This window comes from Phyllobates terribilis, unplaced genomic scaffold, assembly GCF_046119375.1.
Source record: "Phyllobates terribilis strain yellow unplaced genomic scaffold, ASM4611937v1 Scaffold_4__5_contigs__length_816908805, whole genome shotgun sequence".
NCBI classification, from domain to species: Eukaryota; Metazoa; Chordata; class Amphibia; order Anura; family Dendrobatidae; genus Phyllobates; species Phyllobates terribilis.
Window position 1 is genome coordinate 163252428 of NW_027362764.1, and position 16063 is coordinate 163268490.

Consider the following 16063-nt stretch of genomic DNA (forward strand, 5'->3'; position numbering starts at 1 on the left):
GCGAATTGATGAGAGCAGGTGCTCCGTCACTAGGATGTATAAGAGACGGGACAGAGGACATCCCTGCCTTATCCCATTGGTGATTATGAAAGGTGATGAAAATGTTCTGACGCGCCCCCTGGGACTTGGGACACCCAGAGATGGACCCTTTTTGGTGGATGCTGGTGGTTGTAGTCTCCGTGGCGGCGACCCGGTTCCGTGGCTCAGGGCGGTCAAACCAGTGACGGAACTATTTATGTGGTTTTGATGTTTAAATGTCCGACTACGCCACCCGTGGATTGCGGTCAGAGTGAACCGCCGCTGCAGGGCAGACCGCTGAGGCTGGTGTTGTGGGTGCAGCAGAGCGTAGCATAACTCCCCACGGGAGGAGTATAGCCTCAGGGCAGTGTATGCGGAGGATGGGGGTGATGGTGCAGGGCAGCAGCAGTAACGACACGGAGTCAGTGATGCAGTCCAGGGCCTTTACTCACAGTTCTTATTATCCAGACCACTTCTGCAGGTAACGGCTGCCCACGTCGTACTGTGCTCACCAGGTGAGGGGCTCAGATAACTCCCAGATAACTTTGGAGCGCTTCACAGGACCCCCTTTGTGTGTCCTTTGTCTGGCCTTTCTTACCAACCCTTCTGTCCGGCTGCCTCGGGCCTCCTCTTGGTAAACTTGGCGCCAGTTTCCCTGACCCTATGTGGTGCCTTCCTAGTGGGTGTAGCGAGGGGCTGCGCCACATAAAATGTCACAGCCTCTGGTTTCAAGCTGAGGGTCGTTTCCCGCCTCCACTAGTTTCGGGGACCGGTCTCCCCCTTTGGCCTGACCCCTCCACGCAGGTGGATTCGGGCGTGCGGTGGCGACTCGCCCGTCCGCACCACTGGGATCCCTTAGTTCCTTGTTCCTGGAGCCTTCTCCGCTCCTCTTCCTTCCTTCTCCCTCTTCCAGGCCTGGGCCTCTGTTACTAGGCCCGCCTCCGGAGCAGAGCTCATGCAGAGCCCCTGCTCCCTGTCACTTCTGCTCAGACTTCTCTGCACTGAACTAAGATGGTGCCCACCTTTTATACTCCCTTCTCAATGCACCCAGGAACTGCTTCCTCCCTGCTCCTGCACTACAGGGTTCCCCTTCCTCAGTGTTCCCTCCCCCCACTCCAGCCAGGGACAGGGACTGTCGTGCCCATTTCAGGGGCATATTGGTCGCCCTGCCCCACGGCAATGTGGTGTAATGCATGCAGGTGTCGGGTCCTGATCCACACTCCATCCTTACCTGAGAGTGAGATATCACACCACTGGGTGAGGTGCAATACCTCTGCAGCAACCGAGCCCTCAGGGTGCTACAGTTCCATTTATCTTCAGCCTAGGTGACGTATTGCGATACAGGGCCATGATTTTGGCTATAAAAGGGTCCCCTACCCCAAGCTTTTTAAGAGAATAGTATATGGCGTGCCAGGAGACTCTATGGAATGCTTTTTCAGCATCCAACGAGAGTATCTAATTACATATTTTTAACTGCATCTAGCCCAGGAAATACTTTGTGCCTAGTAGCAGTGTCTGCTAGTCAGCGGATTATCCTGGCTGTTAAGCAAGCTACACCACCTGTAGTTTGGACACTTAATTTTTTCAAAGGAAATGCTTCGGGACCACGGGATACTCAGTGAAGAGCATCAGGAGGCACCCCAAGGCATAGGGGCTGGGACTGGCGGTAGGATGCCTTGCGGTGGACAGCCGAGCTCGATCCTTATAAAAGCTTTTTAACTGCAGCAGCTTTAGTGGGCGCTACTGGAGCTGGAATTACGCGGCTGCTGGCATGAGACTTGCCCTCCAATAGATCCTTGTAAAAGAATTTAAAGTGTATTCATTCAAATTAGAGAGACAATTTAAATGAAAAAGCTTAGAGCTGCCTCCACCACAGGGGGGCTCGCTCGACCCACCAGCGGACAGGCACCAGTATTGGGAGAGGGGGGCTGGCCGTCAGGGTCCACCGCGGCTCTGGCACAAACCCGGTGACACGGAGGTGGCACGGGCAGGAACGGACTTTTTGGATTTTAGAAGGGCATGACATGCCTATATCTGTGTCTCCCCCTCCTTTTACTCCTCCACCTCTTTTCTTTTCGCATGACTATATGTACTTGTCAGTTTTCCATGTGTTAGTTATGTCTTCTGAGCAGTTTGTCAGCTTTTGGACACCTTTGAAGGTGTTTTCTATGTGTTTTTGTTTGCCTGCCATTGGTTTTAACGGTGTTCGAAGGTGTTTGACAAACAGTTCAACGAACAGTTCGGCGAACACACGGGTGTTCGACGAACCGAACCGAACTCGAACACTACGGGGGTGGCTCAACACTACTCCTTACCAAGGTAACCAGCCATTCTCAGACTACAAGGTGGCCAGTAACCTAGTCATCAAGCAGTACACTAGGAATAAAAATCCTTCTTATTTTGAGATTGTCAAAGATTTTAAAATCTAAACTGTATAATTGCTAGTTTTTACAATAGCTTTGTAATTTTAACCACATAAAAACTGAAGATAACTCCAAGGCAGAGTTACGTTTTAATGATGACAACAAATTAGGATTCTTTTTCTAAAGGTTTAATAAATCAAAAGTTTGAAGCAGAGTTTAGCTGGAACGATCACATAATAATGATATATCTAAGATATCAGAGGATTAGGTCATGTATTTCCCTGTGCAGATCTGTATGCTGAATAGTTACATCAGTGTTTTTTCTGCAATGTCATTTTAATCCTCTCAGATCACTCTTCTGTAGTATCAATCTGCTACAACAGATGTTCCTATTTAAATGTCAGCAATACTGACTTACTCCCTTTATGACTAGGTGTATTGTGCATATTGTAAAGCCTAAGAAAAAATATGATTACAAGTGGTGAAAAAAACCAGAATGAATTAGTACTGATAGAAATGTGGATTTACATGAAATAATTTAACTCCTTTACCTCCCAAGCCTGTTTTCACCTTAATGACCAGGGAAAATTTTTTACAATTCTAGCCAGTATTACTTTATGTGGAAATAACTCTAGAACGCTTCAATGGATTCCAATGATTCAGAGATTGTTCTTTTTTTTCATGGCATATTGTACTTCATGATAGTGGTAAAATTTCTTACATTTATTTGTGAAAAAAACAGAAATTTAGTGAAAATTTTGCAATTTTAAAACTCTTAATTTTTAAATCAGAGAGTTATATCACACAAAATAGTTCATAAATAACATTTCCCACATGTTTACTTTACACTAGCACAATTTTGTCGGAGTTGGAGAGCCCCTGATGTGCCTAAACAGTGGAAACCGCTCAAAAGTGACACCATTTTGGAAACTAGACCCCTCAGAGAACTTATCTAGATGAGTGGTGAGCACCTTGAACCCCCAGGTGCTTCACAAAAGTTTATAATGTTGAGCCGTAAAAATAAAAAAATCACATTTTTCCCACAAAAATGTTCTTTTAGCCCCAAATTTTGCATTTTCACAAGGGTAAAAGGAGACATTGCACCACACAATTTATTGTGCAATTTCTCCTTAGTATGCCGATACCCCATATGTGGAGGAAAACTACTGTTTGGGCGCACGGAAGGGAAGGAGCGCCATTTGACTTTTTGAATGTAAAATTTGCTGGAATAATTAGCTGATACAATGTCGCGTTTGGAGAGCACCTGATGTGCCTAAACATTGGAAACCCTCCAAAAGTGACCCCATTTTGGAAACTAGACCCCTCAAGGAATGTATCTAGATATGTGGTGAGCACTTTGAACCCCACAGGTGCTTCACAGAAGTTTATAACGTGGAAAATGGGTTAAAATGGCACTAAATATTGTCCCACAACTTCTGCAGAATGTAGAAATACCCCGTATGCAGCTGTACAGTACTGCTTAGCCATACTGTGAGACTTTGGAGGAACGGAGCGCTATTTGCCTCCTGGAGCGCAGATTTTCCTACAATAGTTTGTGGACTTGATATACAAAATCCCTAAGTGCTAGAAGAGCAGAATACCCCCTCAAGCAACCCCATTTTGGAAATTATAGCCCTTGGTGAATTTATCTACATTACTAGTGACAATTTTGAATCCAAAAACAAGCAGTAATGGATGTTGCTGAGTGAAAATTGCAAACTGCCGTTGTAGTGACCAGTACGTTGCAGTCATCAATACGTTGTAGTGACTGTATATTGTGCCGAGCTAATGCTTTTGGAGACACGCACCCATAAATTAGGCGGGCTCTCATCGCTACAGAAATGCCAAACATGTGGACACTAAATGTGGTTTAGGCACACTGGGGCTCAAAAAGGAAGGGGCATTTTGATTTGGGAGGGCAGAATTCCCTGGATTTCTTTTGGGGGCGAGGAGCCATTTCGCTTTTACAGAGCCTTTGTACTACCAGTAATTTGGTTAAACAGATTAACAGATGGCGGACCTGAGTGGGGGATATTTTGGTGGATTGATTTGAAGCTTTTGTTGGGAATATTTTACATAACATTTTGGATCACGTTTTTCCTGCGCTCTACGCTGAGCATTTACATTGAGGTTTTCAACTAAATCTCCGAGTGACGTGATTCAGATGAAACCCCCGATGGATCCATTTACCATAATGAGGCATCAAAGTTACTCTGGACTCTGTCTGGCCTCTGTTCAGCGGTGTCCTTCTTTACAGAAGTGCACAAAACTGTGGCCGACGGAACTTTTATGCACGCATGAAAAGATTGACGCTGGATAACAGGTCAGGCAGCGTCCACAGTGTCCCCATCTGCCTCATTATAGGGAATCTTCTGCTGGGGGTTCCATCTGAATCACGTATTTCAGAGATTTACACGGAAACCCCGGTGTGAGCGCTCAATGCAGAGTACAGGACAAATGTGAGCCAAGCCTTACTGCGATCTTTGGGAAGCAGATCAACAGCAGGTGAAGAATTGGTTTTATTTGTCTTTTTACACTGCTCCTCATGCGATATAAGCGATTAGACGACTTTATTCTTCAGGTTGGTGCCATTACAGCGATACCAGATTCATATCTTTTTTATGTTTGTTTGCTGTCACACACTAAAAGACACTTTTTTTTGCAAAAAATGCATTTTTTATTATTTATTATTTATTTATTTATTCTTTATTCTTCGGGTTGGTGCCATTACAGTGATACCAGATTTATATCTTTTTTTTATGTTTGTCTGCTGTCACACACTAAAAGACACTTTTTTTTTTGCAAAAAAAAAGTTTTTGCATTGCCATATTTTGAGAACTATAATTTTTACATATTTCAGTGGACAGAGTTATGTGACCGTTCATTTTTTGTGAGACGATTTGATGTTTTTAATGGTACCATTTGTGGGTACATGACCTTTCTTGATCGCTTTCTATATTAATTTGTTCATTCTGGAGGCAGAATGAACAAAAACCAGCAATTCAGGAATTGTTTTTTTTTTTTAATGCCTTTCTGCGTATGATAAAATTGATAAAGCAGCTTTATTCTTCGGGTCAGGACGATGACAGCGATACCGCATTTATGTTGTTTTTTTTTGTTTGGATGCTTTTACGCATTTAAAACTATTATATAGAAAAAATAATTATTTTTGCATCGCTTTATTCTGATAGCGATGCAATTATTTTTTCCTGTGGATAGAGCTATATCATGGCTTATTTTTTGTGAGACATGATGACCTTTTCAGCGATACCATTTTATTTAAATTTGTCTTTTTGATCGCGATTTATTGCTCTTTTTGTTCGGCGGTATGATGAAAAAGCATCATTTTTTGCCTAATTTTTTTTTACAGTGTTCACTGGTGGGACAGTTTTATAAGTCAGGCTGTTCCGGACACGGTGATACCAAATATGTGTATTTTTTTGTTCATAAAAATATTTATTTATGGGTACAGTATATACAGTTGAAACCAGTTTACATACCCTATATAAAAAGACACATATGCATGTTTTTCTCAATATCTGACATGAAATCAGAATAAACCTTTCCTGTTTTAGGTTAATTAGGATTACCATATTTTTTAATATATGCCAAATGCCAGAATAATGAGAGAGAGAATGTTTTAAGGCATTTTTATTACTTACTGCAAAGTCAAAAGTTTACATACACTAAGATTACTATGCCTTTAAGCAATTCTGTACTGTCCATATGATGATGTCATGCATTTGAAGCTTCTGGTAGGTTTTTTTGCAACATCTGAGTTAATTAAGAGACACACCTGTGGATGTATTTTAATGCACACCTGAATCACACTGCTTCTTTGTGTAGCATCATGGGAAATTCTAAAGAAATCAGCCAAGATATCAGGAAGAAAATTGTGGACTTGCACAAGTCTGGCTCATCCTTTGGTACAATTTCAAGATACTTGAAGGTGCCTCGTTCATCTGTACAAATAACTATACACAAGTACAAACAAGATGGGAATGTCCGGCCATCATAGCGATGAGGAAGGAGACGGGTTCTGTGTCCCAGAGATGAACATTCTTTGGTCCGACATGTGCATATTAACCCAAGAACAAAAGCGAAAGACCTTGTGAAGATGATGACAGAAGCTGTTAAGATGGTGTCAATATAAGCAGTGAAACGAGTACTGTATCAACATGGTCTAAAAGGCCACTCTGCAAGGAAGAAGCCATTATTCCAAAAGAAACATAAAAAAGCCAGATTAATGTTTGCAAATGCACACAGGAACAAAGACCTTAATTTTTGGAGACATGTCCTGTCGTCTGATGAAACTAAAATGTTACTTTTTGGGATTAATGACCATTGTTACATTTGGAGGAAAAAGGGAGAAGCTTGGAAGCCTAAGAACACTATCCCAACTGTGAAAACGGGGGTGGCAGCATCCTGTTGTGGGGTTGTTTTGCTGCAGGAGGGATTGGTGCACTTCACAAAATAGATGGCATCATGAGATAAGAAGATTATGTGGCAATACTGAAGCAACATCTCAAGACATCAGCCAAGAATTTAAAGCTTGGACGTAAATGGGTCTTCCAAATGGACAATGACCCAAAGCATACTGCCAAAATGGTAACAAAGTGGCTTAAGGATAACTACTGTAAGTCAATGTTTTAGAGTGGCCATCACAAAGCCCTGATCTCAGTCCTATTGAAAATTTATGGGCAAAGCTGAAAAGGCAGGTGCGAGCCAGGCGACCTACAAACCTGGATCACTTACACCAGTTTTGTCAGGAGGAATGGGCCCAAATTCTGACCAACTGTTGTGAAAAGCTTGTGGAAGGATATCCCAAACGTTTGACCCAAGTCATTCAGTTTAAGGGTAATGGTACCAATTACTAATGAAATGTATGTAAATTTTTGACTTTGCAGTAAGTAATAAAAAATTCCTTAAAACATTCTCTCTCCCTCATTATTCTGGCATTTGGCAAATATTAAAAATTATGGTAATCTTAATTGACCTAAAACGGGAAAGGTTTATTCTGATTTCATGTGAGATATTGAGAAAAACATTCATATGTGCCTATTTATATAGTGTATGTAAATTTCTGGTTTCCACTGTATATATTATAATATAATATATATTATTTTGTGATTAGTCCAAGGTCGGTAAGTACCTAACGACCTTGATGTATGGATACATTGAAGGTCGTGAAGGGGTTAATGTCATTGTAATTTAGATATTTTTGTGATTTTGGTGCATGCTCGTTAGAAATCGTGAATACAACAACACAGAAAAATGCAAAAACCCCAATATGATTCCCAGTAGTGACGAGCGAACGTGCTCGCCACTGCTCAGTACTCGCCCGAGCATCACGGTGCTCCACAAGCTCGGTGCTCGGCGAGTATTTCCGGGTTGCTCGGGCGGGAACTTGGTTCCCCACTCTGCATGTTTGGCACTCTTTAGAAAACCAATGAACATGCAGGGATTGCTTGGCATGTACTGTAATGCCGTAGCCATGTTGGTTGTGGGCATTACAGTGATTGGTTGGCCGCACAGCATCGTCAGGTTTATATAAGCCCTGGCGCCGCTATGCTCGTCACAGTCTATCCCAGAATCAGGCAGAGTAGGGAGAGCTGCTGCTGAGTCAGGGAGAGATTTGCTTGTTTAGAGTTAGTATAGGTATTCCACAACATATATCTATATATCCATCTGAACTAACAGTCCTTCTGAGGACTAATCCGGGTGCATATTTTCAGTGGTGAAGGTGATAGCAGGAGTTAGGCAGGCAGGCAGTGTATGAGGCAGACTGCAGTGCATATAGTGCAAAAGGGTCCATAGCATGTTCCTGCTGCTGCTGTTCTGTACAGATATTTGTAGGCATAGCCCCATATATCAGGGGCCAGGGCCAATTTTTTCTCCTCCATTTGCTTGTTAGCACTGCAGAATACAGCCAGATCTTTTCAGTATTACAGAGATAAAAATCCAGAAATTTGAACTGAACGTGGAAAATATTTGCTTACATTTTCATTTTGTTGCAATGTGTCGGTCAATCTATTCAAACTAAGTCTCTGAGAAGAATAGTATTAGTAAATTACAGGCCTGCTATTTAAAACCGTGGTTCTCTGTCAGACGTATCACATATAACTGTGTTCCAAAATCAGTCATTTCTGCCTTCCATTTCATTGCAGTGTGTCAGTCAAGCTATTCACACTAGGTCTCTGTGAAGAACAGTATTAGCAAATTACAGGCCTGCTATTTAAAACTGTGGTACTCTGTCAGACGTATAACATATAACTGTGTTTCAAAATCAGCCATTTCTAGTGAACGTGGAAAATATTGTCCTCCATTTAAAATGGGTAAGATGCGTGGCAAGGGACGGGGAAGTGGATGTATTGGTGATGGTGCATGAGGACGTGGGCACGCTGAAATTGTGCCACAACTAACACCCACATCTTATCGCCCGATCTTCCTCTCCCAATTGAAGGGGATCGCCCTGCCAGCTTCAAGTGAGTCAAGAGGAGAACGTGTGTAGCAATGCCCAAATATTTGAGCAGCCACGGTCACACGAAGGCAACGGTGGGAAAGTGCAATTACTGTTGCAAGAGGTGGATAATGATGATGATGAGACACAATTGCCAGAAAGTCAGGAGGAGAACCAGGGAGCGGAAGTGGAAGACGAGGTGGTGGATGATATAGTAACTGACCCAACCTGGCAGGGAGACATGCAGAGCGAGGAAAGCAGCATACAGGGGGAGGGAGGTGTAGCACCACAACAGGCAGGAACTGTCACGGGTGTGTCGCCACGAAGATCGTCACGAGTACACAGCCTGACTTCTCGCAGCTGACTTGTTGGTGCTTTGTGTTTTTCGGCAGTGAGGGAGTTAATTCTCTCTCTCTCTGTGCTAGACGAGGTCCAGCCTAGCCCAGCTGCAATCAATACTTCTGTAGTGAGACTCCTTCAAATGCCTGCTGGTCTGTTTGGGAAGTGTCGGTGAAAGCATTTCATTCAGACTTACAGAGCGGATCGTGGTGTTTGGAGTTTCTGAGATAAGTGTACTTGGAGTGTATTTTCCCTTCCTCGCTTTATCATTTATCTCCTTTCCCGTTGGTGTTCCCTCTGTTGTAGTTGTGTAGTTGTTGTATGCAAGGTGGTTTTGGTTTTTCCCTTGTACTGTCTCGTTCGTCTAAGTACTGTGTGTGGGCATATTATTTTTTGTCCCCTTTTGTTGTGATCGGGGTCCTTCTCAGGACTAGATTACTTAGGTGCAGGGATCCTCAGGAGGTAGGGGTTACGCTGGCGGCCTGGACCTCTGTACCTTTAACAGTACCTCCAGGTTGAGGGATTAGTCAGGGCCCCAGCTTAGGGTCAGCTTAGGCCCCCTACCTCCAGTATACTGAGACAGCGTGACATTTTCACCGACCCACTTAGTTTTTCTCCAGCTACCATGGATCCAGTAGCCGGTCTAGCTTGGCAGTTGCAGAGTTTGTCCATGGAGCTGGCGGACGTTAGGTCCAAGGTTTTGCATCCTCAGGAGCAAGCCGGACCAGAACCTAAAGTAGCTCTCCCTGACAGGTTCACTGGGGGGCGGGACAAGTTTTTTGTTTTCCGGGAGGCATGCAAGTTGTACTTTCGGCTGCGGCCTCGGTCATCGGGGAGTGAAGAAGAAAGGGTGGGAATTGTCATCTCGCTCCTACTAGGGGACCCACAATCTTGGGCGTTCTCTCTTCCCCCGGGCTCCCCGGCTCTCCAGTCAGTGGATAGGTTTTTCGCTGCTCTGGGACTCGTATATGATGACCCAGATCGGATCTCCCTTGCTGAGTCTAAGTTACGTAGGATCCAGCAGGGAGATCGTCCGGCGGAGGAATTCTGTTCGGAGTTCCGTAGGTGGGCCACGGACACCCAGTGGAATGACCCGGCTCTTAGGAGCCAGTTTTGTCATGGTTTATCCGACAAATTACAGGATGTGTTGGCACAGTATGACTCTCCCGCGTCACTGGAAGCCGCTATGGCCCTTGCTATTCGTGTTGACAGACGGCTTCGGGAGAGGTGCGGGATAACTCTACCCGCTGTGATGACTCCACCTCCTACAAGGTCCCCTCATATGGTGGTTCCCCTGGTCAGTCCAGAGGAGCCTATGCAATTAGGAGGGACATCATTTCGGGGGAGGGGACCGGTGGTGCGCCATAAGACAGGAAGGTGTTTCTTCTGCGGGAGAAAGGGACATTTTATTGTGGGGTGTCCATCCCGTCCCTTGCAGAGTGAAGAGTCGTCGGAAAACTGTTGATCCCAGGTTGTGTGGTGGACGGCAATCTGGGAGTAGGTATTTCGTCCCTAGGTTCGTCTCAGTTTCTCGTACCGGCGGAGGTGGTGGTGGGTACGAGAACTGAGAGGATATCTGTTCTTCTGGATAGTGGGGCCGGGGCTAATCTGGTTGATGCTCGGTTTGCCCGGGTTCAAGGTATGCGATTGAGTGAGTTGGCTAAACCCATCCCCATATTCTCGATCGATGCCAGGCCTCTCGGTCAGGGAAGTTTTTTGCAAGCTGTGCATGACGTAAAACTTCAAGTGGGGGCGATACATAAAGAACTGTTGTCTTGCTACGTGTTGGAGGGTCTTCCCACTCCTATAGTGTTGGGCCTTCCCTGGTTAGCTAAGCATAACCCGGTTATTAATTGGCAAACCAGAGAGATAAGCCAATGGAGTAAATTCTGTAATAAAAACTGCATGAACACGGTCATCGGTGCGGTTACTCCTTGGGTCTTACCTCCATTTCTGGCGGACTTTGAGGATGTATTCTCGGAGAAAGGGTGTCAGGAACTACCTCCTCATCGCGAGTATGACTGTTCTGTAAAACTGCTCCCTGAGGCCAAGTTACCTAAAGCTAGGTTGTATAACCTTTCTGGTCCTGAGAGGCAGGCCATGAAGGATTATATTTCAGAAAGTCTGGCTAAGGGGCATATTAGACCTTCATCTTCACCGGTGGCTGCGGGGTTCTTCTTTGTTAAGAAGAAAGATGGAGGCCTACGCCCTTGCCTGGATTTCCGTGAACTTAATCGGATTACGGTCCGAGATCCGTATCCGCTCCCACTTATTCCCGATCTCTTTAATCAGATCGTGGGCGCCAAATGGTTCTCTAAGTTGGATCTCAGGGGGGCGTACAATCTGATTAGGATGAAGGAGGGGGATGAGTGGAAGACGGCGTTTAACACTCCGGAGGGGCATTATGAGAACCTTGTCATGCCATTCGGTCTGACTAATGCCCCGGCGGTGTTCCAACACTTTGTTAATGACATTTTTTGCTGCCTGGTGGGACAGTTTGTTGTCATATATCTGGATGATATCTTAATTTACTCGCCGGATCTGGTGTCTCATCAGGAGCACGTTAGGCAGGTGTTACAGATCTTGCGGGATAATAAACTGTATGCCAAATGGGAAAAGTGTGTGTTCGCCGTACAGGAACTCCAGTTTTTAGGCTTCCTGGTTTCAGCGTCCGGTTTTCGTATGGACCCTGGGAAAGTGCGGGCAGTTCTTGAGTGAGATCGGCCAGAGAATCTTAAGGCACTACAACGTTTCCTGGGGTTTGCTAATTATTACCGGAAGTTCATTCGTAATTTCTCGTCCATGGTTAAGCCTCTCACAGACATGACTAAAAAGGGGACGGATTTTTCTAGGTGGTCTGACAAGGCTTGTCAAGCATTCTCCTCCTTGAAAAAATGTTTTGCCTCGGCACCCATACTCATTCAACCTGATGCGTCACAGCCATTCATTGTAGAGGTAGACGCTTCCGAGGTAGGGGTGGGAGCAGTATTGTCACAGGGTTCGTCTCCTGGTAAGTGGCATCCGTGCGCCTTTTTCTCTAAAAAATTGTCGTCCGCTGAGAGGAATTACGATGTCGGCAATAGGGAACTCTTGGCCATTAAGTTAGCTTTTGAGGAGTGGCGCCATTTTTTGGAGGGGGCAGTCCATCCGGTCACCGTCATCACCGATCACAAGAACCTGCTATATCTGGAGTCCGCGAAACGTCTGAATCCCAGACAAGCTAGGTGGTCATTGTTTTTTACCAGGTTTAATTTTGTCGTTACATATCGTCCTGGGTCAAAAAATGTAAAGGCGGATGCCTTATCTCGTAGTTTCCCTGGGGCCGGGAATACGGACGACCCGATTCCTATCCTTCAGGAGGGGGTGGTGGTTTCGGCAGTATGCTCTGAGCTGGAGGAGGAGGTATTGGAGGCTCAGGGGGACGCCCCTGTTGGACCTCCGGGGAGACTGTTTGCTCCAGATCAGTTGCGACAAAAGGTGATCGAGGCACACCATAACTCAGTTTTTGCAGGACACCCGGGGAGTAAAGCAACTGTGGATCTCCTCTCGCGTCGGTTTTGGTGGCCTAACTTACATAAGGAGGTGGTAACTTTTGTCGCGTCCTGTGGGGTTTGTGCGCGCTCTAAGACCTCACATACCCGTCCGTCTGGGGCCCTCTTACCTTTGAAGATCCCGGAGCGTCCTTGGACTCATCTGTCTATGGACTTTATTACGGACCTCCCTCCGTCTTCGGGTAAAACGGTCATACTCGTTGTAGTGGACAGGTTCAGCAAGATGGCACATTTTATCGCTCTTCCGGCTCTCCCTAATGCTAAAACTCTTGCGCAGGTGTTCATTGGGGAGATTGTGAGGCTTCACGGGGTACCCTCCGAGGTGGTGTCTGATCGGGGGTCTCAGTTTGTGTCCAAGTTCTGGAAGGCGTTTTGTGCACGGCGGTGGATGCATTTGTCATTCTCATCGGCTTTTCATCCTCAGACCAATGGTCAGACGGAACGTATGAACCAGAGCTTGGAGACATATCTCCGGTGTTTTGTGTCAGAGAACCAGGAGGACTGGGCTTCTTTCTTACCTCTGGCAGAGTTTGCTCTTAATAATAGGCGGAGCGAGTCCACTGGTAAGTCCCCGTTTTTTGGGGCATATGGTTTTCACCCCCAGTTTTGTACTTTCAGTAGGGGGGGCTCTTCGGGGGTTCCTGAGGAGGAACGATTTTCCTCATCACTCGCTTCAGTATGGAGAGGGGTGCTGAAGAATCTGAATACTATGGGGAACCGATACAAACGTATGGCTGATAGGAGGAGAGTGTCTGGTCCGGACCTAAGTGTGAACGATCGGGTATGGTTGTCTACCAGGAATATTAAACTTAAGGTTCCCTCCTGGAAACTGGGTCCCAGGTTCATCGGGCCGTACAGAATCAGTTCTATTATTAATCCGGTGGCATTCCGTCTTGACCTCCCCCCTACGTTTAAAATTCACAACGTGTTCCACAGATCATTGCTTAAGAGGTATGTGGCGCCGGTGGTACCGTCACCTTTACCTCCCCCTCCAGTGGTGGTCAATGGTAACTTGGAGTTCCAGGTATCGAGGGTCATCGATTCACGCTTTAATCGCCGGTCCCTTCAGTACCTGGTTCATTGGAAAGGGTATGGTCCTGAGGAGAGGATGTGGGTTCCTGCGTCGGATATTAACGCAGACCGATTAGTTCGGGCCTTCCACACGACTCACCCGGATAAACCTGGCCCTGAGGGTCCGGAGGCCCCTCGTAGAAGGGGGGGTGCTGTCACGGGTGTGTCGCCACGAAGATCGTCACGAGTACACAGCCTGACTTCTCGCAGCTGACTTGTTGGTGCTTTGTGTTTTTCGGCAGTGAGGGAGTTAATTCTCTCTCTCTCTGTGCTAGACGAGGTCCAGCCTAGCCCAGCTGCAATCAATACTTCTGTAGTGAGACTCCTTCAAATGCCTGCTGGTCTGTTTGGGAAGTGTCGGTGAAAGCATTTCATTCAGACTTACAGAGCGGATCGTGGTGTTTGGAGTTTCTGAGATAAGTGTACTTGGAGTGTATTTTCCCTTCCTCGCTTTATCATTTATCTCCTTTCCCATTGGTGTTCCCTCTGTTGTAGTTGTGTAGTTGTTGTATGCAAGGTGGTTTTGGTTTTTCCCTTGTACTGTCTCGTTCGTCTAAGTACTGTGTGTGGGCATATTATTTCTTGTCCCCTTTTGTTGTGATCGGGGTCCTTCTCAGGACTAGATTACTTAGGTGCAGGGATCCTCAGGAGGTAGGGGTTACGCTGGCGGCCTGGACCTCTGTACCTTTAACAGTACCTCCAGGTTGAGGGATTAGTCAGGGCCCCAGCTTAGGGTCAGCTTAGGCCCCCTACCACCAGTATACTGAGACAGCGTGACAGGAACAAGCAGTGTGGTGGCCGCAGACACAAGGCAGGAAAGCGTTCCCAGTAACACTAACACAACGGAAGTTGCCAGTATAACTGTTAGGTCTTTCCGAGTCTGGTTATTTTTTAAAGACTCTGCAGATAACCCCAAAATAACCCCATTTGCACCATCTGACTGGCCAGCATCAGCAGGGTAGCAAAACTAGCAGCCTGACCACCACCTGCATGATCAGGCACATGGCAGCAAAGCACCCTACTAAGTGGGCCGAACCCCAAGGTGCAGAATGTTACGCTCGCGCCCGGACTGACTGGCGTGAGCGTGATCCTACTGTACCATGAACCGAGGAGTGCCTGGAGGGGCGTAACTAAGTATCAACCCGATCCGACCAAGGTCGCACGGCGTCTCAGTCGACTCCGTGAACCAAGGAGGAACCGAGCAGAGGGACCAGGTGCTACTCCAGGTCAGACCCCGGTCACAGCTGTTGACCCACACCGGGGAATGCAGGAACAGGCGGATACTGGTAAGCACGGCCGGTATGCAGACAGGTGGGTACTGGCAAGTACGGCTGGTATGCAGACAGGTGGGTACTGGCAAGTACGGCTAGTATGCAGACAGGTGGGCACTGGCAAGCACGGCTGGTATGCAGACAGGTGGGCACTGGCAAGCACGGCTGGTATTCAGACAGGTGAGCACTGGCAAGCGCAGCTGGAATGCAGACAGGGAGGTACTAGCAGGTTGGAGCACAGGCTGGATAGGGTCCAGTACAGACTAGTAGACAGGTACAGAGCCGCAGATGGGGTAGACAAGCAGAGTAAAACGAAACCGCTGGAGCGGAGGACAAGGCAGAGCAGAGAGGAACTGCTAGTGCGGTGAGCAAGCAGAGCGGAGCGAAAACCGCAGGTGCGGTGGGCAAGGCAGAGCAGAGAGGAACCGCCGGAGCGGAGGAAAAGGCAGAGCAGAGCGAAACCGCAGGTGCGGTGGACAAGGCAGAGCAGAGCGGAACCGCCAGAGCGGTGGGCAAGTCAGAGCAGAGAGAAGCCGCCGGAGTGGTGGGTAAGGCAGAGCAGAGGGAAGCCGCCGGAGCGGTGGGCAAGTCAGAGCAGAGAGAAACCGCTGGCACGTTGAGCTAGGCAGAGCAGAGAGAAGCCGCCGGAGCGGTGGGCAAGTCAGAGCAGAGAGAAGCCACCGGAGCGGTGGGTAAGGCAGAGCAGAGGGAAGCCACCAGAGCGGTGGGCAAGTCAGAGCAGAGAGAAAGGGTTGGCGCGGTGAGCAGCAGAGCCGAACAGGGCTGAAGGTGCAGGCAGAGAGGACAGGGCTCTGTTCACATGGAACAGACTGGAAAATACAGGAAGATGGCTAGAACACAGGAGGAAGATACGGAGGAAGGGAAAAGGGACAAGCAGAACCAGATACACACAAGGTACTTACTATGAAGTAGCGAGTGGACACAAAACTCACAAACAGAAGTACAGAGACAACGAGTTGGAGTTAGGTG